The sequence below is a fragment of the Mesoplodon densirostris genome, chromosome 5 (assembly GCF_025265405.1).
Source record: "Mesoplodon densirostris isolate mMesDen1 chromosome 5, mMesDen1 primary haplotype, whole genome shotgun sequence".
Taxonomy (NCBI): domain Eukaryota; kingdom Metazoa; phylum Chordata; class Mammalia; order Artiodactyla; family Ziphiidae; genus Mesoplodon; species Mesoplodon densirostris.
The window spans coordinates 69,546,722-69,573,227 of record NC_082665.1 but is presented as its reverse complement, the minus strand read 5'-3'; the positions used below and the strand labels follow the sequence as shown (position 1 = coordinate 69,573,227).

The 26,506-nt window shown below is 40.3% G+C and overlaps 1 protein-coding gene across 2 annotated transcripts in view; it reads right to left on the bottom strand.

Annotated features, from left to right (window-relative positions):
- The window catches only part of SEC22A (SEC22 homolog A, vesicle trafficking protein), a 105,343-nt gene that overhangs the window by 71,426 nt on the left and 7,411 nt on the right, over window positions 1–26,506 (bottom strand). The gene's annotated exons all lie outside the window — the stretch shown is intronic.

Genomic DNA, 26,506 nt, shown 5'->3' with positions numbered 1-26,506 from the left:
TGAGGTTGTTGGGGCATGAAAGAAATTGATGTGTTCTAGGAACTGAAAGGAAGTCAGTGTGGTTGAGGTGTAGGGAGCAACTTGAGCTGAGATGAGGCAGAGAGGCCAGACTATGCAGGCTCTTACTGGCCACATTATAGATTTTAGACTGTATTTTGGAATGTATCTTAAGGTCAATGGGTAGCTAATAGAGTGTTAAGTAGGATCAGATTTACATATTTAAAGGGTCATTTAAGCTGTTTGTGGGGAATAGTTTGGAAGAGGACAGGAGGGCTTGCTGGAAGTCCCGTCTGGAGACAGTTACATTAGTCAAGGCCAGAGATGATGGTGGCTTCAACTAAGCTAATGACAGTAGAGACAGAAAGATTTGGATAATTTTGAGACATATATAAATCAGAGGTTGAATCCAAGGGACTTAATAATGGATTGGTTTGCCAAGAAGGATAAAGAAAATATGGGAATTAAGGATGAGTCCATTAGTAACTAGATGAATTAAGCCAACCTAGAAGGAGGAGAAAATGGTTTTGTATATGTTAAGTTTGAGATGCTTATAAATGGAGGTGTCAAACAGATTTGGATGTGTAAGTCTGGACTAATTATATAAATCTGGTGGGTTTTGGAGTGGGTTAACCCAGCAATTACACTTGTAGGTATATATGCAACAGCAATATATTCATATGTTTGCTACAAGACATATATAAGAATGTTCATAGGATAAATAAATTTTAGACTATCCACATAGTGGACTAGTTTTCAGGAAAGAGAATGAACAATCAACAAGTACATGCAAAACATGAATGAATCTCACAATCATAAAATCGACTGGTATAAGCCAGACACAAAAATTGTGTATTACTTGATTCCACTTATATAATGTTCAAAAACATACAAAAGTAATATATGGTAATATAAATCAGACTATTGGTTACCCTTAGGTAGTATTAATGTTTGGAAAGGGCCCCTAGGGGGCTTATGGAGTTTTAACAATGTTTGATCTGGGTGTTAATTACATGTGTGTTCAATTAATGAAAATTAATCAAGTTGGGAATTCCCTGGCTATCCAGTGGTTAAGACTCCATGCTTCTACTGCAGAGGGCACAGGTTCAATCCCTGGTAAGGGAACGAAGATCCCACATGCCTCACAGGGCAGACAAAAAAAAAAGAAAAGGAAAAAAAAGAAAAGAAAATTCAACAAATTGTACACTTAAGATATATGCAATTTTTCAGTATGCATTTTATTATTCAGTAGAAAGTTTACATTTTAAAAATGTTATGGTGATCCAGCCATGAATAAATAACTGGTCCCAAACTAACATTCCTACCACAAACAATAGAAAACTGAACCAAATCTATGAAACAAGTGTCTTCAGACATTGGGCAATAGGCACAGTAGAACTGTGATCCAGGACAGAAGAAAAACAATTAAGATGAGCCCAAAGTTTTCCCCAGATTTCTTTCTGGCGGTATTTGCCAAAGCACAAGATAGAGGAAAGCTAAGCAGAATACAGTACTCTCACTGACTGAAGAGAGAGAAATTGGAAATATGAGAGATGGAGGCAACTGAAATTTGCAGGACAGAGAACCAGATTAAGAGCTCCAGAAATATGCATGAGTCTCCTTGAATCTTAGGTGTAGGTTTAATGAAACTCCAAGAGGCTGGTTAAATAACAACTACTGTGGGAACTGTAAGCTGAACAACTACTAGATCTTAAATAAAGTTTGGAAACATTCAAGTTCTGACCAGCTGGAATGGAAAAACCCTATTAAACAGATGGGGAATTTGGTAAAAAGACCTCAGAAAGGCCACACTTTAGAGATAAGGCTAAACTAGCCCAAGAGTAAAGGCTATTCTAGATTCACTCAAACAAAGCCAAAAAAAGCTTATCTGCAAGTAAATTAACTGCTTCCTTGAATGAAACTTAACAGTCTTTCTTTTTTTTTTTTTTTTTTTTTTTGTGCAGTACGAGGGCCTCCCACAGCAGTGGCCTCTCCCTTTGCGGAGCAACAGGCTCCAGATGCACAGGCTCAGCAGCCATGGCTCACAGGCCCAGCCGCTCCAAGGCATGTGGGATCCTCCCAGACCGGGGCACGAACCCGTATCCCCTGCATCGGCAGGCAGACTCCCAACCACTGCGCCACCAGGGAAGCCTGAAACTTAACAGTCTAAAGACTGTTTTCTTTTCTAAAGACTGTTTCTCTTTAAAAAGAGAAAATCCAGGCACTAAACAATGTAACACCCACAATGTCCAGTATCCAATTAAAATTATTATATATGTGAAGAAGCAGGAAAGTGTGAACCATGAACAAGAAAAAAATTAGTCAATGGACACAGAAATGACAGTGATGATGAAATTATCAGAGGACTTAAAGCAGCTGTTAAAAATGTGGTCAAGAATTTAAAGGAAAACATAAATATAATGAAAGAAATTAAAACTATAAAAATAACCAAACAGAACTTCTAGGGCAGAAAAATACAATATCCGAAATGAAAACTTCATTGGATGAGCTTAAAAGCAGCTTAGACACTACAGAAAAAAGATCTGAGAATGAGGAAACAGTACAAAAGAAATACCGACACCAAAGCACAAGTAGAAGAAAAGTTGAAAAGAAAATGAACAGAGGAATTCCCTGGCAGTCCAGTGGTTAGGATTCTGTGCTTCCACTGCAGGGAGCACGGATTTGATCCCTGGTCGGGGAACTAAGATCCGACAAGCATGCAGTGTGGGAAAAAAAAAAAAGAAAGAAAGAAAATGAACAGAGCCTTAGTGACCTGAAGGACAATACTAAGTTACATATCACCTGTATAAACAGAGACCCAGAAAGAGAGGCGTGATGATTTTTAAATATTTGAAGAAATAATAGTCAAAACTTTTCTAAATTTAATGAAAAATATAAATCTACAGATCCAAGAAATCAAACCAAGCCCAAACAGGATAAACACAAAGAATCCTCACCACAGCACATTACACAAAAACTGCTGAAAACCAATAATTAAAAGAAAATACTAGAAACAACCAGAGAAAAATCCACATTGTATACAGAGAACAAAGACAAGAAGTACTGCTGACTCCACATCAGAAAGAAAGCCAGAATTTAGTGAAGTAAAATCTGAAGGAAAAAGCTCTGTCAATCTAGAACTTTATATCCAGCAAAAATTCTTTCAAAGTATGAAGGTGAAATAAAGGCAAACAACAGCAAGATATACCTTCCTTTCAAGTAAACATGCAATATTCACTAAGCTACACCATATTCTGGGCCATGAAAATAATTTTTAAAATATTATGTGGAGTAAAAGAAACCAGACACTGAAAAGTACATTCTCTATTTTTCCATTTAAATAAAAGTCTAAACAAGTAAAACTAATCTGTAGTGGAAAAGAAAATCATAAAAATGGTTGCCTCTAGTGGTTGGATTGACTAGAAAGGGGCATAAGGGACATTTTTAGGGTGGTGATAATGTTGTGTCATCTTGATAGGGGTTTGGGTTTCACAGGTGTGTCAATTTTTCAGAACTCTTTAAATGATACACTTAAGATTTTTACACTTCATTGTATGTAAATTTTACCTCAAAAGAAAAAAGTGTCATACAAATAGTAAAGTCTAATTAGCAATTCTGAAACTATTTCTGTGTTTTCTGGGTTTGAGCAAAGAAGTCAATACACTGAGAATGATGTAAGACAGGTTTCTCAAGTCAGGGAAGAGAGTTAAAAATAAGGAGTTATCTGAAAATAAGAGAGCAAAATGGCACTTCCAATAAAAGGGACCAGAAATCTTTGGAAAAAAGGTTGACCTCAGGCCTGGGGCAGAGAAAGAACAATAGGAGCCTGGGCCATCTTATGCCAGAAAGCAAAGATGTGCCAAAGAATGACAGAGATGTATCCAAAGGACATAAGAGCTAGCTTGAAGGAATTCCCACTGATCCAATCTGCGACAATATCACAGTATCAAACTAAACAATAATTGTAATTTTTTATAACCCCCCCCTTGAATGGAATAAAAATGAGTGAAACAAATAATTCATGAGCCCATACTGATATAAATTTAAAAGATAGATAGATAAATAGGTAGATAGATAAATAGATAGATGAGGAGGAAAAGCTTTTCCTTAAGGTAGAATGCCAAGTAATAAATGCAGGAAGAATGATGGACTCAGAAAATTATTAATGGATGCCAATGCCAACATAACTAGACAAAAGTATAATGAGGGTCAGGGTATTTATATATTCTCAAAATATCTCCCCAAGTTGCCTACTAAACAAAGGGAAAATCAGGAACTTTACAGTGGAGAAGCCTGGCAGACACCACCAAGTCACCAAGGTTAATATCGCTATTTTAGAACAAACTGACTAGGACTTCCCTGGTGGTGCAGTGGTTAAGAATCTGCCTGCCAATGCAAAGGACACGGGTTCGAGCCCTGGTCCGGGAAGATCCCACATGCCGCGGAACAACTAAGCCCGTGCGCCACAAATACTGAGCCCGTGCTCTAGAACCCGTGAGCCACAACTACTGAAGCCCGAGCTCCACAAGAAAAACAACCTCAAGGAGAAGCCTGTGCACTGCAACAAACAGTAGCCCCCGCTCGCCGCAACTGGAGAAAGTCCACGCGAAGCAATGGAAGACCCAATGCAGCCCAAAAATAAATAAACAAATAAATAAATAGAACAAACTGACTTTATGTGTTTCCTAATGTGATGCACTGAAAAGGACACTGTCACAGACTGAGTTCTCTGGAGGCAGATTTGGAGTGCAAAATGTGTATTAGTGATTAACACCTATGAAGGGAAATGGAATGGAAACAGGATTGAGAAGAGCTCAAACTGCAATTCAGGCCTGACAAAGCTTTCCCTGATCCAGTGGGCACTCTGAAGTGAGTATTGCTTCTCAGAGTGTCCTATGTGGGACAAAATGACCAGTCTTTTATAGTCCCACCTCATTCAGTGACCAGATGCAGGCTGCCCTGGGAAGAGTGTAACCCCAGATGAGGCAGTATTCTGCAGCTGATGTGGACCCTGAAGGGTCTTCACGCATTGAAGCTGGGCAGCAATTTCTTCACTGGCAGGGTGGGGGAGGGGAGGGGAGGTCTAGGCAGCTTAGCTCCATGTCTACCACAGCCAATGCCTGTGTTGCTTAGACCCACTTCTCCAGGAATATGGTGGACCTCTTCCGGAGAGAAAACTTAGAGGAAGGAAGGGAGGGAGATGAGCTACAGTTGATGCCATTGGTCTCAAGGCTACCATTGATGTAATCATCATCCTCCTCCTTCACTATCCATTCTAATTGCCCTCATCTTCAATTTCCAATTCAGCTGGCCTCAGTGCCTTATCAGTGGCATGACCCAGACTCTCATCCCCTGGTCAACATGCCCTGCTCCAGCTGTGGTTACTGTTCCTGATTTTTTACAGTCACAATTGGGCAGGGGATTGAGGCTCCCAAGTGGGTCATCTGCATTCCACACGTGCTCCTCCCTGCCCCAATTGGGTAAAAGCAGCCCAACCTCTTCCTGATGCTCCATAACCCCTGGCAAGACAGTGACCCTCTTCTTGCCTGGTCGCTGGACACAGGAGTCCAAAGTGCTCAGGCAGCAGCCATAGCTCATAATCCAATGGGATTCTTGTATCACCTGCCAAACGTGTGGCACTTTTGGAGACCAGGAGCTCAAACCCCTCAGAGCCCACGGTTGTGGAGACAAGAAATATGAAGTCCCTCTATTAGTCTTTAAGAGTCATAGTAAGAGATGCCAATCTGCTTCTACCCCTTGGTACCGAGACTCATGTATTTGTCCTACTAGGGATACAAGGAATCATGATACTGGTGATCAAGAATCATGAGTTTTTTGGGCTTCCCTGGTGGTGCAGTGGTTGAGAGTCCGCCTGCTGATGCAGGGGACACAGGTTCGTGCCCCAGTGCGGGAAGATCCCACATGCCGCGGAGCGGCTGGGCCCGTGAGCTGTGGCCGCTGAGCCTGCGCGTCCGGAGCCTGTGCTCCGCAACGGGAGAGGCCACAACAGTGAGAGGCCCGCGTACCGCAAAAAAACAAACAAACAAGGATACTAATTTCCCAGACTCTTGTTTTGAATGTTTGCCTGTTTGGATCCAAAAGTCCAAAAATATTTTTGATGTTCTATGTTTATAAAAAATAGACTCTTACGCCATACTTTCCGGATAGGTATATTACCATAATCTTCCAGGTGGAGACTCAGAGCACGAAGTGTAGTATTTAGAGTCACAAAATGATTCAGTGGTAGACATGCATCTCAAGTTCATCATTCCATCTTATTTTTCAATTACATGCCCCACATTTTCCTTCTTCAGTTCACTCCCCATCAGTCTCGTTTGCAGGAATAAAGAGGCAGTTAGTATTCATAGGTTTTATTCAAATACATAAATATGTAAGTTCATGAGAGAATGAAACGATTGCACATAAGCTATAAATTATTTCTTGTTCCTGTTTACGTATAGTGTTTTAATTACTGTATACTTCTTGGCTAAAGGGAAAAATGACTTAGAAATAATTTTCACTCCAACCAAAATTCAGTAAGAAATATGTTTTAGTACAGCGTTGCTTGCTCAGAGAGAGAGACCTCAATGTGACATTGCTGCTGAGGTTTAAGAAAAAAATAAGCTGCAAGGAAAGAACTTTAAACTTTTATTACAGGAGAGGGTTTTAGGTGGGGGAAGTTCTCAAAATCTAAAATACGGTTTCCCTAACTGCTATAAATACATCTGTCATTTCTTCACCGCCCCCATATGGCAGTGACCTTGTAGGATAGACGGAGTGGAGGGAAAAGCCTATTTCAGAAATGAGGAGTTGCCTGTGTGCTATAGTAATCCCTCCTTTTTAACCGTTTCCTGGGGACTAGGAAATGTTCTATAAACACTGATAATATGATTAAAAATAACTATTACCATTTCTTTATTTTGTGTTAATTACTTTTCACCCATCTCATTTAGTTTTTCTAGCAAACCTGTGCCTTGAATATTGTAATTATTATTATTTTACAGGAGTAAGTCTCAGAAAACTTGGCCAAGGTCCCACAGTTAGTGAATGTAAGAGCCAGGATTCAAATCCAGGCTTGCTGACTCATATGCTGGTTCTTTTCACTGTGATGCTTTGCTGCCACTTGCAGCTGGTAATTCTGTAACAGGGAAGACAGACCAGCTATGCTAGGCCTGTCATCTTAGGACACTTCACATGTCTTAGGGATCCAGCCATGTCAGGGTTTGCCTCTCAGCTCTGCAAGTTCAGAAAGCCAATGTAATCTATGTGTTGGTTTATCCTGGAGTGGAGTAAACCACTGGGCCACGAGCATCCCAAGAGAAGAAATCTAAGATCACGCAAGGGGAGTGTGAATACACTCAAAATCTGCAGGTCTGTGGAGGGAAGAGGAGGCAAGGACCAGGGAAGCCACGGAGACTGCAGACAGGGATATAAAAGCAGGACAAGAGATGTCCAGTCCATGCCAGGGACCATAGCAGTCTATTGGGAGCCACATAATGTAGTGGATAAGCTTCTCCAGTGGCCAGACAATTGGCAGCCAGGGGCAGAAAGGCCTATGGGAGCCTTGGCTTCTCTCACTTGGGGAGAAGGCAGCCTGTGCAAGTCTGGAAGCCTGCTGTGAGTTAAAGGCAAACTGAGCTGAGGATACAGGAGCAGAAGGCAGGCACAGCTCTTTGAGGTGCATTGATTGACCCAGCTAGGAAATCATACTAGAGACTAAGTTGTAGGTTACTCTCAACTTTCCCTTTCAGCTTAAGTTTTGGACTCATATTTCTGGAAGGATTAGTCTGTCAATTACATGATTCATTCCCACTTAGCCACAGCTGATTGGACCATGTGACCAAAGGAGCTAGCTAGCAATCAATCACTCTCTGAATTTGACCTAATAAACACAAAGAATGGGTTGGTCGGATGCCACGTGCATGGAGCTAGCTGCAAGGTCTTTTAGAGGGTGGGCCAGAGAGTCTATGAAGTACCACAGGGGAGCAGACATTTAGAACATAACAAAGGAAGCCCAAGAGAAGTGAACAAGACTATATCTCCTCAGAGAGAGATGGGGCAGGTAACTCATTTTATGGTTCCCAATAAGGATAGGTTATTTCTTGCAATTAAATCTCTGTCAAGGCACTTTTCCTTTTGGGCACTCTATCTCCCAGGGACCAAAATACTAGCAGCCACCCATGACAGCCCTGTCCTCTTGGGGCAGTGTGATGGCTAATGTTATGTGTCAACTTAGCTAGGCCACAGTGTTTGGTGGTTGGTCAAACATTATTCTGTGATGGTGTTTTTTGCATGAGATTTACATTTAAATCTGTGGGCTTTGAGAAAAGCAGGTGTCCTCCATGATGTGGGTGGGCCTCATCCAGTTACTGGAAGGTTTAAATAGAACAAAGACTGACCTTCTCTGAGCAAAAAGGAATTCTGCCAGCAGACGGTCTTCAGACTTGAACTACAGAATTGGCTCTTTCTTGGGTCTCCACCTTACAGATATATCTTTATCTATCTATCTATCAATCTATCCATCCATCCACCAATCTATCTCTCCTATTGGTTCTGTATCTCTGGACAACCCTAAGTAACACAGGCAGTGATGGATAACCACTGCTAGATTCCCTTTTTAGTCTGTATGAGTTAGGGGTATTACTTCTAACATCTTGGGCTCATAGAAAAGAGCACTTGAAACCACAAAATAGGATATGTTACAAAAACTCCCTTCCCTTATATATTAAGCCTCATTAGGTTCCATATTAAAGAGTGACTTACCTGACCTTGCCTTCAGATTCCAGCTTAGCTCAGTGTTTCTAACAGTGGGAATATATAAATTCACCAGGATATTGCTTGTCATACTTTAACACCAGCGATAAGAAGTATTGATTCTGGACCTATATTCTTCGGCACCATCACAAATCTCCATAACCTCTAACCACACACAAATGTCATTTATACCTGCAGGTGCCAGAGAGGAGATGCTAATTTGAAAACTTTTATTGGCTATCATTTGTTTGAGGATGATGAACTGAATCACAAATCAAGCTAAAGGTGTGTTTCACTCTTCATGAGTATACAAAATTGTTGGAAAGGTGTGGGGAGGGTGAGCTGATCTGAACTTTTAGGTCAGTCAGTTATATATACTCTATTTTGAAACATTATTGGCTTTGTTATTTTGAAACATTATTTCCTAATTTCAATCAACCAATAACTGTTTTGAAGGGAAGATGGACCAGCAGATGGACAGTATTTATTAAAATTATATTGTGAGCCTTGTGGCAAATGACAGTGATATTATTTAGACTACAAGAATGCCTACGGGGGCTTCCCTGGTGGCGCAGTGGTTGAGAGTCCGCCTGCCGATGAAGGGGACATGGGTTCATGCCCTGGTCCGGGAGGATCCCACATGCCACGGAGCGGCTGGGCCCGTGAGCCATGGCCGCTGAGCCTGCGCGTCCGGAGCCTGTGCTCTGCAATGGGAGAGGCCACAATAGTGAGAGGCCCGCATACCACAAAAAAAAAAAAAAAAAAAAAAGAATGCCTATGTTTTAATAAGATAAAATTAGTATTAGTAATAATTATTATTCCATATATTTCAAGCTAAAAGGCAACTTATAAATAATCCATAGGTTAAAGGAAAAATTATAACATACATTATGACCATTAAAATTGTACAACAATGAAAACACTCCTTATGAAAACTTGAGTGAGGCAGTCAAATAGAACTAGAAGAAATACTATACTGTCTGATGGTTTACGCTGGGGAAAAAAAGAGGGGTGGTAAGTTAATGAGCAAAGCATTCAATTCAAGAAGTAAGAAAAAGGGTAATAGAATGAACACCAAAAAAATGGAAGGAAGAAAAAAATTAAGATAAAACCAGAAATTACTGGAAATAGTAAACATACAATAGAATGATCAACAAAACCAAAACAGATTCTTTGAAAGGCAAATAAAAGACAGAACTCTTGCCATCCTGTTCAAAGAGGAAAACAGAATAAGAAAAATCACAAATGAATATTGTCATAAATGAATTAATGGAAAGGGTGGAATAAATATAAACCCAATATAGATTTCAAAACACATTGGGGAATAATACAAATTAATATCCTATCAATAATCCTGAAAACACCCTTAAAATGGAAATTTTTTCAGAAAAAAATACCAAGATTGTCTAGAGAAGGAATATAAATCCTAGATAGACCAATAACTAATTTCAAAAATTGTGTCAATAATCAAAAATTGACCCCCCCCCAAGGCATGGGGCCTAGATTTTTTAACTTTTTATTTTGAAATAATCATGGATTACAGAAAAGTTGTAAAAGTAGTACAGAGAGTTCCTGCATAATCTTCACTCACCTTCCCCTACTGCTAACAAATTACATCACTACAGTATAATTATCAAAACACAGAATTTAACATTGGTGCAATAACTAAAAAACTGTAGACTTACAGAGAATTTTACGTTTTCCTACAAATGTCTTTCTGTCTTGGGATTCAATCTAGCATCCCACATTACATTTAGTAACCCTATCTCCTTAGTCTCCTCCATCTGTGACATTTCCTCAATCTTTTCTTGTTTTTCATGACATTGATACTTTTGAAAAATAACAGCAAGTTATTTTGTAAAATGTCCCTCTCTTTTCTTGATCAGATTGAGCTTATGCATTCTGGGCAAGTATATCCCAGAAGTCATGTTGTGTCTTTCTCATTCTACCATACACTGAGGGGTACGTGATGTCAATACGTCTTATTAGTGGTGACTTACTACTGCTGCTGGGACAGTTCTGGCCCTTGAGGCCTTCTTGTTGGCTGCAGGACATGGCATTCATCACTTTCCTTTGCTCTGGGAAGAAGGAAGCCTTGTGGTTGCGGGAATGCCTATCTCCAGGCTCTGCCAGGACCAGAGTTCTTCCTTGTCCTAACCCTCCTTCCATGTGTGATGTGCACACCCAAGCCTCAGTTTCTTCTCAGGATCAGGCCCATGACAGTCATGAATGCTTGAGCTTCAGCATCCCCACCGCCCATAAAGACAGCTCTATTTTCTACTGGGCCTGGCTTGGTGCAGAAGCTGACACTGACTTGGCTTTTTGAAAGGCATCTTCTTGCCTCCTGCCTTTTTCCCTGGAATAAAGCCACTGTAAAGAGTGCTCCAACCTTTCCCCCAATTTTCTTTCTGCAGGAATCTGTTCATTCTGTGCCAGGAGTTGTGGGGTCTTGCTTACAAGAATCTCTGTTCTGACCTGGGCATGTTGGCTCTTCAATTCTGCCTGCCCTCCTCCTTGCTCCCCTGTATTAGATCTCTTAGAGTCCTCTCACTATTCCATTGGGGATTAACAATTGTTTTGGCTTTTCACTGGGGCCAGAAGCTCAGAAACAGTGTTCCCACTGTCCCAGGCAGCTCTCTGTGGCCTCCATAGGACACCCAGTTCCTGAGAAGCTGCTGTGTCCCCACTGGGCACACTCTGGCCAGTGAGATCTGAGAAGCCAAACTGACCAAGAGGCAGACCTGGGACTGGTTCTGTGACTTCATCTCAAATGAGCTTCAAGGGCCTCCCTGGTGGTGGCTCAGTGGTTGAGAGTCCGCCTGCCGATGCAGGGGATACGGGTTCATGCCCCGGTCTGGGAGGATCCCATATGCCGCGGAGCGGCTGGGCCCGTGAGCCATGGCCGCTGGGCCTGCGCGTCCGGAGCCTGTGCTCCGCAACGGGAGAGGCCACAACAGTGAGAGGCCCGCATACCGCAAAAAGAAAAAAAAAAAAAAATGAGCTTCAAATCACCAGCAAGCTGCTCTGTAAGGCATGACAACAGCATTCCTTATGGTGGAGGGCATTCCTGGGTATAAATACCCCGATACCCATTTTCCTTTAGGGAGTTTCCCAGTTCACTGGATCCAGGGACATCTCCTGATTGTAGCTGAGGAGCTCATCCTTCATCATTTTCTTGGATTCTTTGACCCTTGAAGGAATTCCTAAATTAATTTCTCACATTGTTTTCCTAATGTGGAAATCAGCATAGAGGAGCCCACCTTCTTAGGCAATTGACCTTGAGGGGTCAATGTCTGAGATTCTGGGGACAGAAAAGGCCAAGCCACAAACAGGGATTCCATGGAGATGAGCTCTGTGGGACAATATTCAGTGGGATTGGATTAGAGTTAAAGTGATGTGTCAATGTATTGAGTCAGATTGAATCAGAGTTAAAGTGATGTGTATTGGGGGCCAGACGAGAGGGAAGGGCCCAGTGATAGAAAGTGAGGTCTAATTGGTGACGAAGATTTCAGGTCTGAGCATGCCCCAAGAAGAAAGAAGAAAAGGCAAATGATGGGGGTGGAAGACTACCTGTTAAGAATGTGGGATCCAGGGCTTCCCTGGTGGCGCAGTGGTTGAGAGTCCACCTGCCGGTGCAGGGGACGCGGGTTCGTGCCCTGGTCTGGGAGGATCCCACATGCCATGGAGCGGCTCGGCCCGTGAGCCATGGCCGCTGGGCCTGCGCATCCTGAGCCTGTGCTCCGCAACGGGAGAGGCCACGGCAGTGAGAGGCCCACATACCGCAAAAAAAAAAAAAAAAAAAAAAAAAAAAAGAATGTGGGATCCACCCACTCCTGGGTATATATCCAGAGAAAAACATGGTTCGAAAGGTTGCATGCACCCCAGTGTTCACTGCAGCACTGTTTACAATAGCCAAGACATGGACGCAACCTAAATGTCCATTGACAGAGGAAAGGATAAAGATGTGGTATATATATATACAATGGAATATTACTCAGCCATTAAAAAGAATGAAATAATGCCATTTGCAGCAACATGGATGGACCTGGAGATTATCATACTAAGTGAAGTAAGTCAGACAGAGGAACACAAATATCATATGATATCACTTATATGTGGAATCTAAAAAAATGATACAAATAAACTTATTTACAAAACAGAAACAGACTCACAGACTTAGAGAATGAACTTATGGTTACCAGAGGGGAAGGGTTGTGGGGAGGGATAGATTGGGAGTTTGGGATTGACATGTACACAGTTCTATATTTAAAATAGATAACCAACAAGGACCTACTTTATAGCACAGGGAACTCTGCTTAATATTCTGTAATAACTTAAATGAGAAAAGAATTTGAAAAAAGAATAGATACATGTATATGTATAACTGAATCACTTTTCTGTACACCTGAAACTAACACAACATTGTTAATCAACTATACTCCAATATAAAAAAGAAAAAATAATGTAGGATCCAAAGGAATTAAGTAATTTAGTGGCAGAGATGTGCCAGTGGTGAAGGGTGAAAGAAAGGAAAGAAAAAAAGTTGATTGGAACTGGTGGCAAAAAGGTTCCTGGTGACAGAGAGAAGGCCTATATTGAGTGGGAGAGAAAGAAAAAGTTGGGGAGAGTAGAAAGGACTCTGGTGGTAAAGATGAGAAAGCTGGTGATGGGATAAGAAAATGATAAACCCAGTGGCAAGGAGGGTTTTGAGACAGAGGAAATAAGACCATTGGTAGGAGTGGAAAAAAGGTAAGTGAGGACAGGAGAGCAATGGCAGAGTGGTGGCAGAGAGAAGACAGTGACAGGGGAAAGGAGTGAATGGAGGTGGTGTTAGGGTACACCCAGAGGGAGTGAGACAATGAGTATATAAAGGTCAGAGCCAAGATGGGGTGCAATGCCGAGAGGCTGCTGATAGGCAGTGATCCAGGGGGCTCACACAGAAGGGTTACCAACTGGTCTTCTAGAGGCTACAGTGAGAGTCTGGGTGCCAGGGCTAGAGATGGGTCAGTCAGAGTAACTGTTGCAGCCAAGGGGAACCAGAGGCAGTGTCACCTTCCATATTCTCAGCCACCAACACAATGCTGCCTTCATCAGGGTACTTGCCCAGGTGGCTGCAAGAGACAGAAGAGGAAGCTGCACTGGTAACAGGATGAGCAAGGAAGTCCAGGCAGGCCTGCCAGGGAGGGGCACCGGAAGCTATAATCCCCTCACTCCCAAGCATCAATTCTCAAGAAATTCCCTCACATGTACGCAAGAGGACATGCTCAAGAATATCCGTCTCAGCGTTGTTCGTCATAGCAAAAATAAACTTCAGTCGTGTGTGTAATAAAACAGATGGCAGTGGTATTTGAATGAATTAGAACTGCACACATTAACAAGAAAAAAATCTCCAAAAAATTAAAAAGTTATGAAAGGATACTAAGAGTATGATATCAATTATATAAAGTTTAAAATCTGTAAAATAATACTTCTGTTTTAGATGCATATATGATTTGTAAAAGCATAAAGACTTACCTGGGAATGATAAGCATGAAATTCAGGATGATGGTGTTTTGGCAGTGGAAGAATGGAGGGGAATGGGGTCAGGAAGTTGCCTTCAACTGTGTTTGTAGGATGTAACCAAGGAATGGACACAGTGATGCTCTTCATATTCTTTTAATGCCTTTATATATATATATGAAATAAATTATTTTTCAAAAAAGAAATTTAGAGGCTTGAAGTTTATTATATTATTCTCTCTACTGTTCTGGAATTTGAAGTTTCTTCAAATTAATAAAATACCATTTTGTTTCCAAAAAAAGTCAGTTGTCAATATTCTTTTTAATGATAAGATATATACTCTTTAAAATAAAATAAGCTTAGAGACAAAGAAATGAATTTCAGTGACTATCAGTATATTCCTAAGAGACGAAAGCTGGAGTTTTATTCCAATTCCTATGGTATACTGAGTTATTATGATAATATATAATATCAAGAAAAGAAAAGCTTTTGATACCTCAGAACTGCAACATAAAATGAATTTAATTTGGGAAATTAAATTCAGGATTAAAGGATAATAAACTTCTTGGAACTTTTCATCTTAGTCATCTGATTTTTTTTTTTTTTTTTTTTTTTTTTTTTTTGCGGTATGCGGGCCTCTCACTGTTGTGGCCTCCCCCGTTGCGGAGCACAGGCTCCGGACGCGCAGGCTCCGGACGCGCAGGCTCAGCGGCCATGGCTCACGGGCCCAGCCGCTCCGCGGCATATGGGATCCTCCCAGACCGGGGCACGAACCCGTATCCCCTGCATCGGCAGGCGGACTCTCAACCACTTGCGCCACCAGGGAGGCCCAGTCATCTGATTTTTAATATAGAACCTCACACAGAGACGATTCGGTCTTATACTGTGTGTTGCTTTATTTATTTATTTATTTTGGCCAAAATACCACACTTTTTTTAATCCAAAGAAATGTACCATTATTTTAAGACATATTAGAAAATACCATATTTTAATATAAACTCTACATGCATAACTTCCCCTTTCTTGTCACCTGTATTTTTCTACTCATATGAATTGAAGGGAAGATGAAATTATTTCAAAAGTAGTGAACCAAGGCCTCCTCTGCTAAGAACCAGAACTTGAAATAAATTAGGTTTGGTTCAGTCTGGAATATTAATTGGATTTAATTATTTATAAGCTAAGTGTCATATGGGTCCCTGATCCTTAAAAGAACTAATCACATTTCAAAGGGCATTGAAAAGCATATAAATGTAATAAAGTTGCACAGTCTAATTATCAGCACATTATCTGAGAGTCTGTGGAGAAAGTGGCCTATCTGACATTCTAGAAACTAGCCTAGACTTTTGTATCAGACTTTGTACAATGTCATTTAATACCCATGGAGAAGAAACAAAGATTTTACACACACACACACACACACACAACACAACACAACACATACTTCATAAGGATACATGCATATTTAAAAACATATATCAGGTGCATTGGTGGATGACTATCTGGGGGAGAGTAGAGATGAATGGGTAAAAATAAAATTATATAAAACTAGAAAGGGACCTTATATGGACTGACAATAATTTGCTATGAATTGAAGAGTAAGATTAATCCAGCTCTCAGCACTCGAGATTACAAAACAATTCAAAATACAAAAAAGCAAAAACAAAACAACCTGGACCTTCCCTTGACCTTAAGGTGCTTATAAATTAGAGGAAAAAAGATTTTGTAATATAAATGTGATAGCTTGTAAGGTACTAAGAACTTCTGGATTCTTAGCCAAAGAAATAGTACAGTAATCTTTCACTTAATGAGTTACCCTAATGCATTAGTAATTTGGTTACCAAAACAATTTTTTTCCAAAAAGGGGGAAAGACTATCATAATGCATTCAGTGGAAGATATCTCATAGTTTACACCATTCTTCATGCATTCATCTCCTTTGAACTGTCAAATTTGGCTACAAGTGAAGAACTAAGGCACACAGGTTAGAGAGAAGCCGTAGGGAGAACAGTGAGCCTGGTGAAAGATGTTACAGCCCTGGCATGGGTAAACAGGAGCCCCTCTTTTGTTTTGGAGTGAAAAGAATGTAAAGGCAAATATCCAAGTGATGCTACACATAACATGTAAGGATGCAGACTGCGTGAACATCTGATCCTAGCTACATTACTAAAGCAGAATATATAAACCAAAATTATTCACAGTTACTGTGATATGACACCAACCGTCTAATGGGAGAATTCGGGAGTTTCTGTGTTAAAATGCAGGTTTGTTTTAGATAAGACGAGGTAGGCTCAACACAATAAAATTTTACGTATCACTCATGTCATGGTCCAGTGTCTTGGGCTGCTCCCTTAGCAGCTCTTCTCCAAAGGGGGACCCAGGGATCTTGGTTCCTTCATCTAGAACACATGGCATCCAAGGGAAGAGAGAGCTGGAGGATCATTACAGGGTGTTTTAAGAGTCAGACTGAAGGCTGTTTCCACAGCTCCCCCTGCATTTCACTGCAGAGAAGCCAGTAATAGACCCTACAGCATAACTATAAGGAAAGCTGGGAAATGCAGAACGCCCCGCTCCCCAGCATCCAAAAACAAACAGAATGAGGAACACCCTGTGTTGCCTCTGCCAGACAATTGGTATCAGGAGAATTATTGAAGAAATCAGAAATTGCTACCTTCTGATGCTTGTGACAATACACAATATGTGACCACTTATTTATAGACACAATATGCTAGTCATTAAAACAACTAATCTCAATTTTTCAGGTTGATCTGGACAGCAAGTCTCAGAATAAAAAGAGCAAAAATCCAGCCCAATTTTTCCCTAGTTGTGCAGAAGCTCAGTTAAATGGTAGAATTTATGGTGCTCCTGTTGAGACAGATCTGATAGTAGTAAATAAACCTGTATTTCATTAAGGTTCATTACTCTGTATCTCTTGAAGTGTAGTCTTGAACCCAACAAGGTAATTTTATTTGGTTGAAAAAATTCAAAATTCAACCATTTATTTGGATGTGAATTTTAAAAAGAAAGAAAAGGAGCAAATTAATTGTACATAGCAGCAAAACTGAAAAAAATACCATTGCCTGGCCTCCCTTTGGATTCCACAAAGCTCACAGAAAAAAAAATAACCAGTATTAGGAATTCAAAATGTCCAGGACACCAAAAGAATGCTTTTCTCAACATAATCTGCCAAAGCCCTGTGAGTCAGGGAGGTACCCTCCTTGCCCTCCTCACTTACAATGAATGACCAACTGGCAGACAGAGGGCCTTGCCACTGAGGGTGGTGGTTCTTAACACTTTTTGGCATTGTGGATCCCTTAGTACTACCACTACTAGTACTAATACCACTACTATTACGACTCCTGTCCCTAACTTACATTTATTGAGATTGCCATACTCCATGCACTCTGTTCTGCACTTACACAAACTCTTCTATGTTAATGCTCAAAACAACCCAGTATGGAGAAATCATCATAATGTCCTTTGTGCAGAAGAAGAAACTAAGGCACAGAGAGGTCCAGGTGACTTGCCCAAAGTTGCATAAATAGTTATCAGCAGCCTGGAGCAAGGACTGTGACCCAGGTCTGTCTGCTCCAGAGCTTGCTTAAGTTCTTTTTTTTTTTTTTTTTTCGGTACGCAGGCCTCTCACTGTGGTGGTCTCTCCCGTTGCGGTGCACAGGGTCCGGACGCACAGGCTCAGTAGTTGTGGCTCATGGGCCCAGTTGCTCCGCGGCATGTGGGATCTTCCCAGACCAGGGCTCGAAACCATGTCCCCTGCATTGGCAGGCAGATTCTCAACCACTGCACCACCAGGGAAGCCCTCCTTCAACCATTTTTAAAACAGCTTTGGGTCAAAATAAAGGTGTCATTCTTTTTTCTGTTTAACTGCTTTGTTGAAATATAATTCACATACCACATAATTCACCCCTTTAAAGCCTATGGATTCAGTGGTTTTCGTACCTGCACAGAGTTGTACAATCGTTACCACCATCTAATTTTAGATTATTTTTGTCTCCAAAAAATGCTCTGCATCCATTCCCCCACCCTCCTACCTCCCAGCTCTGGCAACCACTAATCTACTTTCTGTCCCTATTGATTTGCCTATTCTGGACATTTCATATAAATGGAATCACACAATATGTGGTCCTTTGTGACTGGCTTCTTTCGCTTAGCATGATGTATCTAAACATGTATCAGAACCTCATTTCATTGGATAGCATGTATCAGAACCTCATTTCATTGGATAATATTCCACAGTATGCATATACCACATTTTGTTTCTCTAGTCATCTGTTGTGGACATTTTTGAACATCCATGTATAGGTGTTTTGTGTGGGCATACATTTTCATTTCTCCTAGGAATGGAGTTTTTGGCTTATAAGGTAACTCTATGTTTAATCTTTTGAGGAACTTCCAAACTGTCTTTCAAAGCAGGTGCACCATTTTACACTCCCACCACAATGAATGAGAGTTCTAATTGCTCCACATCCTCTCCAACGCTAGTTGTTGTCTGTCTTTTGATTATAGCCAACCTACTGAGAGTGACTTTGTAGCTCAGTGTGGTTTTGATTTGCATTTCCCTAATAATAAGTAAGGTTGAGCACCTTTTCATATCTTCTTTGGAGAAGAAGTCTATTTAAATCCCTTGTCTATTTTTAAAATTGGGTTCTTTCTTTTATTGTTGAGTTATAAGAGTTCCTCGAATATTCTGGATACAAATCTCTTATCAGATATCTGATTTGTAAATATTTTCTCCCATTCTGTGGTAGTTTTTTCACCTTCTTAATGGTATCCTTTGAAGAACAGAAGTTTTTTTTTTTTTTTTTTAAAGAAGATGTTGGGGGTAGGAGTTTATTAATTTACTTATTTTTGCTGTGTTGGGTTTTTGTTTCTGTGCGAGGGCTTTCTCTTGTTGCGGCAAGCGGGGGCCACTCTTCATCATGGAGTGCGGGCCTCTCACTGTCGCGGCCTCTCTTTTTGCGGAGCACAGGCTCCAGATGCGCAGGCTTAGTAGTTGTGGCTCATGGGCCTAGTTGCTCCACGGCATGTGGGATCTTCCCGGACCAGGGCTCGAACCCGTGTCCCCTGCATTAGCAGGCAGATTCTCAACCACTGCGCCACCAGGGAAGCCCAGAACAGAAGTTTTTAATTTCCATGAAGTCCAATTTATTTTTTTTCTTTGGTTGCTTGTGCTTTTGATGTCATATATAAGAAGGTCATGCCTTATTTTTAATAAAAATATTTTTAAATAAACCAGAATCATATTAGATGAAACATTTTGTATCTAGATTTTTTCACATCATATTTCATCATGTGCATTTTCACCTGTAATTTACCTAAAAAAATTCCCCCAAATTTTACTTTAAGGTTATGCTATTTAGTTTTTTGTTTTGTTTTGTTTTTTGAGGTACACGGGCCTCTCACTGTTGTGGCTTCTCCGTTGCAGAGCATAGGCTCCGGACACGCAGGCTCAGCGGTCATGGCTCACGGGCCCAGCCACCCCGCGGCATGTGAGATCTTCCTGGACCGGGGCACGAACCCGACACGGGTGTCCCCTGCATCGGCAGGCAGACTCTCAACCACTGCGCCACCAGAGAAGCCCTGCTATTTAGTTTTATCAAGGCTTCAGAGATATAGTGGGATTGGAGAAGATGCTGGAAAACATTGCCAAAAAAAAAAAAGAAAAAATCCCAAACTAGCAAATCAAATCTCCAATCCAAAAATTTAATAACATTCATATTTAAAGTAATATAATTACATTACAAAAATGTAGAAAGAAGAGAAAACAAAAATACCCATAATCTCATCACCATAACAGCCCCATCATTATCATTTTAATGTATTTTCTTCTGGTACTTTTTTTTAAAGCATATCTTTGAAAAATTGCAATCATACAGTATATACAAATTTGCATTCTGCTGTTAAAATTTAACACACCATAAGATTTCTTCCATGTTTCTCACTAGTTTTCATAACTATCATTTTTACCAGCTGTAGAATATATCAAATGAATGTCCTATAATTTACATAACTATTCTTTTATTAGATATTTGGTATTTTTTCTGGAACCTTTCTCTCTTCCTTTTTTTCTTTTTTCCTATTATGAGTAATGCATAGATTAATGTTTTATTGTTTATAACTGTTTCCATGCTTGGGATTATTTCCTTAAGATACATTCCTAGAACTGGAATTGCTAAATTGAAAATTATAATTTTTTTCATGTCTCTCAATATTATATTGCCTGATTACTTTCCAAAAGATTTGAATCACTCTGAAATGCTATTGATGATGATTGATGATGATGCTTTGGGTACTATCATTTTAAAAGATGATTGATGATGATGCTTTGGGTACTATCATTTTAAAAATACTTTGTCAATTTAAGTTTTTAAAAAACCTTCTTGTTTTAATTTGCATTTCATTTTATTACTCCTTAAACAGCCCACATAGATGGGATGTTCTGGTTTCATTTCCTTTTAAGTTAATTATTAATGTGAGGAACACAGTTAAGCCTCTCATATATTAAATATGTAGCTATCTATATTTATAGATATATGAATACAAATATATATTTCAGGGGATCCACTACTTTCAAGTTTTATTTCAATGGTAAATCTATGTTTATAACTTTGCCATAGAGATATAATTCTAGTAAATTTCTTCTGTACTTGTTGAATCAGGGTCTGTATATTAGTGAGACTTCTTTTCCCTAAGCAGAAGGGCAAGTGGGGTGAAAAGATAAATTAGTAAAAAAAAAAATTCATTTAGATAAGGTATTATTATGTCTTGATATTGCTCCTGTTAAAATTTTATAGCCAAGTTCCCATCATTTTGTAGACATCTTTTAGTATGTATTAAATATAGCTTATTATTTTAATTATCTCCAATTAAAAGCACTTTTACATATCAATGTGTATTCTAGTAAAAAGGAGCTTTGAATTCTTTCCATTTTGTAATACGGCCTCTATTTCTCTTTTTTTTTTTTTTTTTTTTTTTCCGGTACGCGGGCCTCTCACTGCTGTGGCCTCTCCCGCTGCGGAGCACAGGTTCCGGACGCGCAGGCTCAGCGGCCATGGCTCACGGGCCCAGTCGCTCCGCGGCATGTGGGATCTTCCCAGACCGGGGCACGAACCCGTGTCCCCTGCATCGGCAGGCGGACTCTCAACCACTGCGCCACCAGGGAAGCCCTATTTCTCTCTTTAAAGTAATTTTAAATATAGCCAATAAATCCCAAGGAGTTCCTTTCGATAAGCTATGAATTTTAAAACTAACCCACATTTTATTTTATTGTGCTACAGAATAAACGTTAAAGGACTTTCATTAAGTGTTTTTGTGCCTTCACTAAGTACTTTACTTTTATCTGATTATTCACACACTGCTTTCAATGAATACTACTTCTATTTGGCATTCTATTTCTTAGTGAGAAGGTGGATTCACCACATCCTAATTATCATTATGATTCCATTACTCAGGTAGTCCTTGGTCAGGAGACCACAAGAATTTGGTCCAGTTACTTGCAGTTAAGGTCAATCATCGCCACCTGAAATTAATGCACAATTAAGTCAAGTCATGAATATCCCAATTCAGATGTCTACCTTGAAAAAACGAAGTTAAGAAGGCATTTTGGGCAATTTCAGAATACATTTTTTCTTCACTGCTTTTTAAAAGAGCCCACCAAAAGTTTACAAAATGGGGCTTCCCTCGTGGTACAGTGGTTAAGAATCCGCCTGCCAATGCAGGGGACACGGGTTCGAGCCCTGGTCCATAAAGATCCCACATGCAGCTGAGCAACTAAGCCCGTGTGCCACACCTACTGAGCCTGCGTTCTAGGGCCTGCGAGCCACAACTACTGAGCCCTCATGCCACAACTACTGAAGCCTGCATGCCTAGAGCCTGTGCTCCGCAACAAGAGAAGCCACATCAATGAGAAGCCCCTGCTCATAGCAACTAGAGAAAGCCCATGGGCAGCAACAAAGACCCAAATGCAGCCAAAAATAAATTTAAAAAAATTTTTTACGAAATGATATCCATTTACTTTCCACTTAACTTTGGATTTTTCAGAAATTTAGGAAGCTCTGAAGGTGGGCACTTATTTGAATCAAAACGAGGGCATTTTTCTGTTCCACTTCTCTTCCTCCATTATTATTTTCATCCCTCCCTGTGGTTGGTTCCTTCTTTCTTTCCCTATTACTCTTTTAACTTTATCTAATCCAGGTCCGTATTCCCACTTTATTCCCTCCTTCTGGGTGCCCCTCCTTTTGTCTTGCCCTGCCCTTTCTTTGAACACCACCAAATATCTAGCTGTGTCTCTAGTTATCTCATTTTTCATAACTCCTATTCTTTTGTTATATTAATATTTGTTGTCCTAATTTTCATAGAGTATCACAGTAATTCATGCCCATTACAAAGACTGCCAAAACACAAAATGTAGGAAGAATTGAAAACCACCAGTTATTCCAAGAGGTAACTACTATTAACTCATCCCTGTATGTCTTTTGTCTTCTTTTCATTTAAAAAAAAAACAACAAAAACTTAAATCAGGATCTTATTAGATACATTTTGTATCTAACTTTTCTCACTTCATATTTCATCACAAGCATTTCACCTCTAATTTATCTAAAACGTGTAATACCTCATTGAAAAGAAATTGGAATATCTATAAAAGCAAGATGAAGAAAATGAAAATCACCCAGAGATAATCACTTTTAACATTTTGATCTGTTTATTTCTGGTCTTTATTCCTATGCATATTGTTACAAAAGCTGGATCATACTCTACATATATTTTATAAAATATTGAATTTTGTGTAAAAATTTTCAACATTTCCTCAACATTCACTGAGCACTTAGTATGTTCTGGGTGTTGGGAAATATAGAGAAGGAGACGGAAAATGCCTTCACTTTCATACAGCTTACTTTCTAGTGAGGAAGAAAGACAATAAGCAAACAAATAAGAAGAGATATGACATCCTGAGGGACAGGTGCTAGGGAAAAAGAAAGCAGAGCAAGGGGATGGAGAACAATGTAAAGGGTGCTGGCTCCTTTGTATGGGGTGGTGAGAGGAGGGGCACCCAAGGAGATGATATCTGAGCAGACATCTAAAGAAACAAATTTTAAAAATACAGTATATTTTTTCTGGATTTTGTGTTATTTGTAGTGGATTTCCACTTTTTAAGTGTTTAACTTGAAACTTCTCCATTTTATCCTTTTTTTAAAAGATTTTTTGATGTGGACCATTTTTAAAGTCTTTATTGAATGTGTTATAATACTGCTTCTGTTTTGTGTTTTGGTTTTTTGCCCATGAGGCATGTGGGATCTTAGCTCCCCGACCAAGGATCGAACATGCACCCTCTGCATTGGAAGGCAAAGTCTCACCCACTGGACCACCAGGGAAGTCCCTCTCTTTTCATTCTAAATAAATATCTGCCTTTATCTCAAATTTTGTATTCTTTTTCTTAAAGAGGGCCCCTAAATGGAATAGGCATCAGTGCTCACAAATCGCAAATCTGTGGCTGGCAGTGCTCTCTGCGATGGGGGCTGGCAGACAAAGGGAGAATGATGTTGGGCGTCAGTCCTTAGACTCCACCATACTGATGGGTGGTCACTGGCTTAGCAGATCAGAAGAACAATCTGGCAGTGGAAAAGCCCAGAAGCAGATTCACATTACATAATTCTGGGCAGGTTTAAGATTTGGGTCAGGAATTCCCTGGAGGTCCAGTGGTTAGGACACGGCACTTTCACTGCCATGGCCCGGGTTTGATCCCTGGTCAGGGAACAAAGATCCCACTAGCTGCGGGGGGCGTGGCAAAAAAGATTTGGGGCCCCAAGTACATCTGAAAGTGATGCTGGAAACAAGAGGATGGGTTGAATACACATATAGCAAAAAGTTATGTGCCCAGATTCCACCGCCACCTCATGCATCACCCTGGCTGATGGAGCTTGGTTTACTCCAATTCATTCTCTAAGCTATTGCTATCAGCAATTTACCTTCTTCAGACACCTCTGTTTTTCTTTAACATGTCAAACTCTTCTGAAAACCCAGGGTCTGCTTGCACTCAGATAAGCCCCCCTATGCCTTTACGGGTTCGTTTATTTCTTGACAGAAGAATTTTGAAACCCAGACCAATTTGTTTCCACGCTGCAGAAAGTGGAAGGTTTTAAAGCAGTCAGATGATGAAGGAATTAAAGTCTGTGTCTGCTGAGGTTCTAACATCCTGTGAGAGGAGACATTTGCTCGGCACACTCCCACCCTCGATGCCACGCAGAACACTCAGTGATGTGGCAGCGTTTGAAATGCCATGTTCCACACGTGCTGCTTATTCTATGGTCTGGAAAAGTAGAGGGAGGTATTATTACTGTCACTTACTTTGCTGCCTTTTGAGTATTAGAGCCAAGATTATTTCAGCTCCATAGATCCTGTATTGCAATGATAATGTGGATGGATTTACATATATAGCTCCCTAGCGAATGTTTTTTAGAAACAATTTTCAGGAGAGTTAAAGGTAGCATTAGATGAAAAGCAATTTAATTACTTAATCATAATGAAAAAGTACCAACCTTTCAGAGGATAAAGTTGTTGGAAAAACGTCTTTCCCTTCAATTTTTCCATTTTCCCAGCTTTGGTTCCATATATACAAGTAAGCACTGCACTCTGGTGAAGCCTGCTGTACTCAGCCCACCGTTTCTGAACTCCAGCTGCACTTCATAACAACCTGGAGATCTTTTGAAACATATCAGTGCCAGGATCCCATCCCCAGAGACTCAGGTTCAGTTGTTTTTGGGGTGGGGCCCTGGCTCTGATAGCTTTTCAAGCTCCCCAGGTGGTTAATCATGCAGCCAGGATTGAGAACCGTTGCACCTGGGAAAAGATGGGCAGGAGTGTGATCTATCCTGTTCCCAAAGAGCAAAGAAGCAGACTATACTGGTGACTGCAGGGAACTCAGCCCCTGGGGTTACCAGTTTCCAGTGACAACATGCTGATGTCACCTCTTCCTTCCTTTTCCTCATCATGAGGTACTTAGGGCTTGAAATAGGAGGGTACCTGGGGTCTGTGGGGCACAACTCTCAGCTCAGGCTGTGAAGGTAACTGTCATAGAAAGGACGCCCTCCCTCTCAGCTAAATACTCAGAGTCGGAGATGTGGGCCAAGAGGATGAGGACATTCTCAAAGTGATTGAGACTTTATTGCTGGAAGTGGTTCAGTGAAAAGAAAAGGAGGATCTACATAAAAGAATCCAGTGGCGGTTGCACTTGGGAGGAGCACAGATCACAAAGCACAGGGAGCAAGGAGGGCACACGTAAGAGGCCTTGAGGAGCGTTCCTGGAAAGCCTAGCTACTGAGGCTCGCAACAAAAAGCTATGACAACAGAAAGGGCTGTTTTAATTAAGTCTAGAGTAAGAGGTTCAGGGAGGGACACCTGGGCTCACTATTTGGAGCTAACTGCATAATTTTGATGGATGAGAAAAGAAAGTGAAACTCCACAACTTTTTATTTCTGTTTACTCTGTCAAAGAACATGATCACTGTACTGAAAAAGATAGGATGGTCTTTGGTTAGAAAGAACTGAGATCCAAGATAGAAATTTTAACTGAAAAAAAAAAAAAAAGCCAAAACAGCTAAGAAAATTCTATATAAAAAGAAAGTAATTAAAATGGGGTTTAAAAATAAACTAAAATAGGAATAGATAGATTAGTGGAACAGGGCAGAAAAGTAAGGCATCTGAACACATTTTGAAATTTACCATATGATAAAAGTGGCATTTCAGTGGGGAAAAGGTAAATTAATCAAAATGATGATGGGCAAGTGGCTAGCCATTTTGAAAAACAAAAAGCTGGATTCCTACCTCACTCCTTATATCAAAATAAATTTGAGGTATATTTTTAGATACCAGAAAAGCACCAGTAAATATATATATATATATATATATATATATATATATATGATCTTGGAGTAGAAAAGAATTTTCTGAATCTATATATCTATATACACATACACATATACATGTACGCACATATATACACACACATAAAAAGCACACTACAGGGACTTTCCCGGTGTCCAGTGGTTAAGACTCTGCACCCCCAAGGCAGGGGGCCCGGGTTCGATCCTTGGTCAGGGAACTAGATCCCTCATGCTGCAACTAAAAATCCCGTATTCGGTAACGAAAATCCCACGTGCTGCAACTAAGACCCGGTGCAGCCAAATAAATAAATAAATAAATAAATAAATAAATAAATAAAATATATAAAAGAAAAAGCACACTACA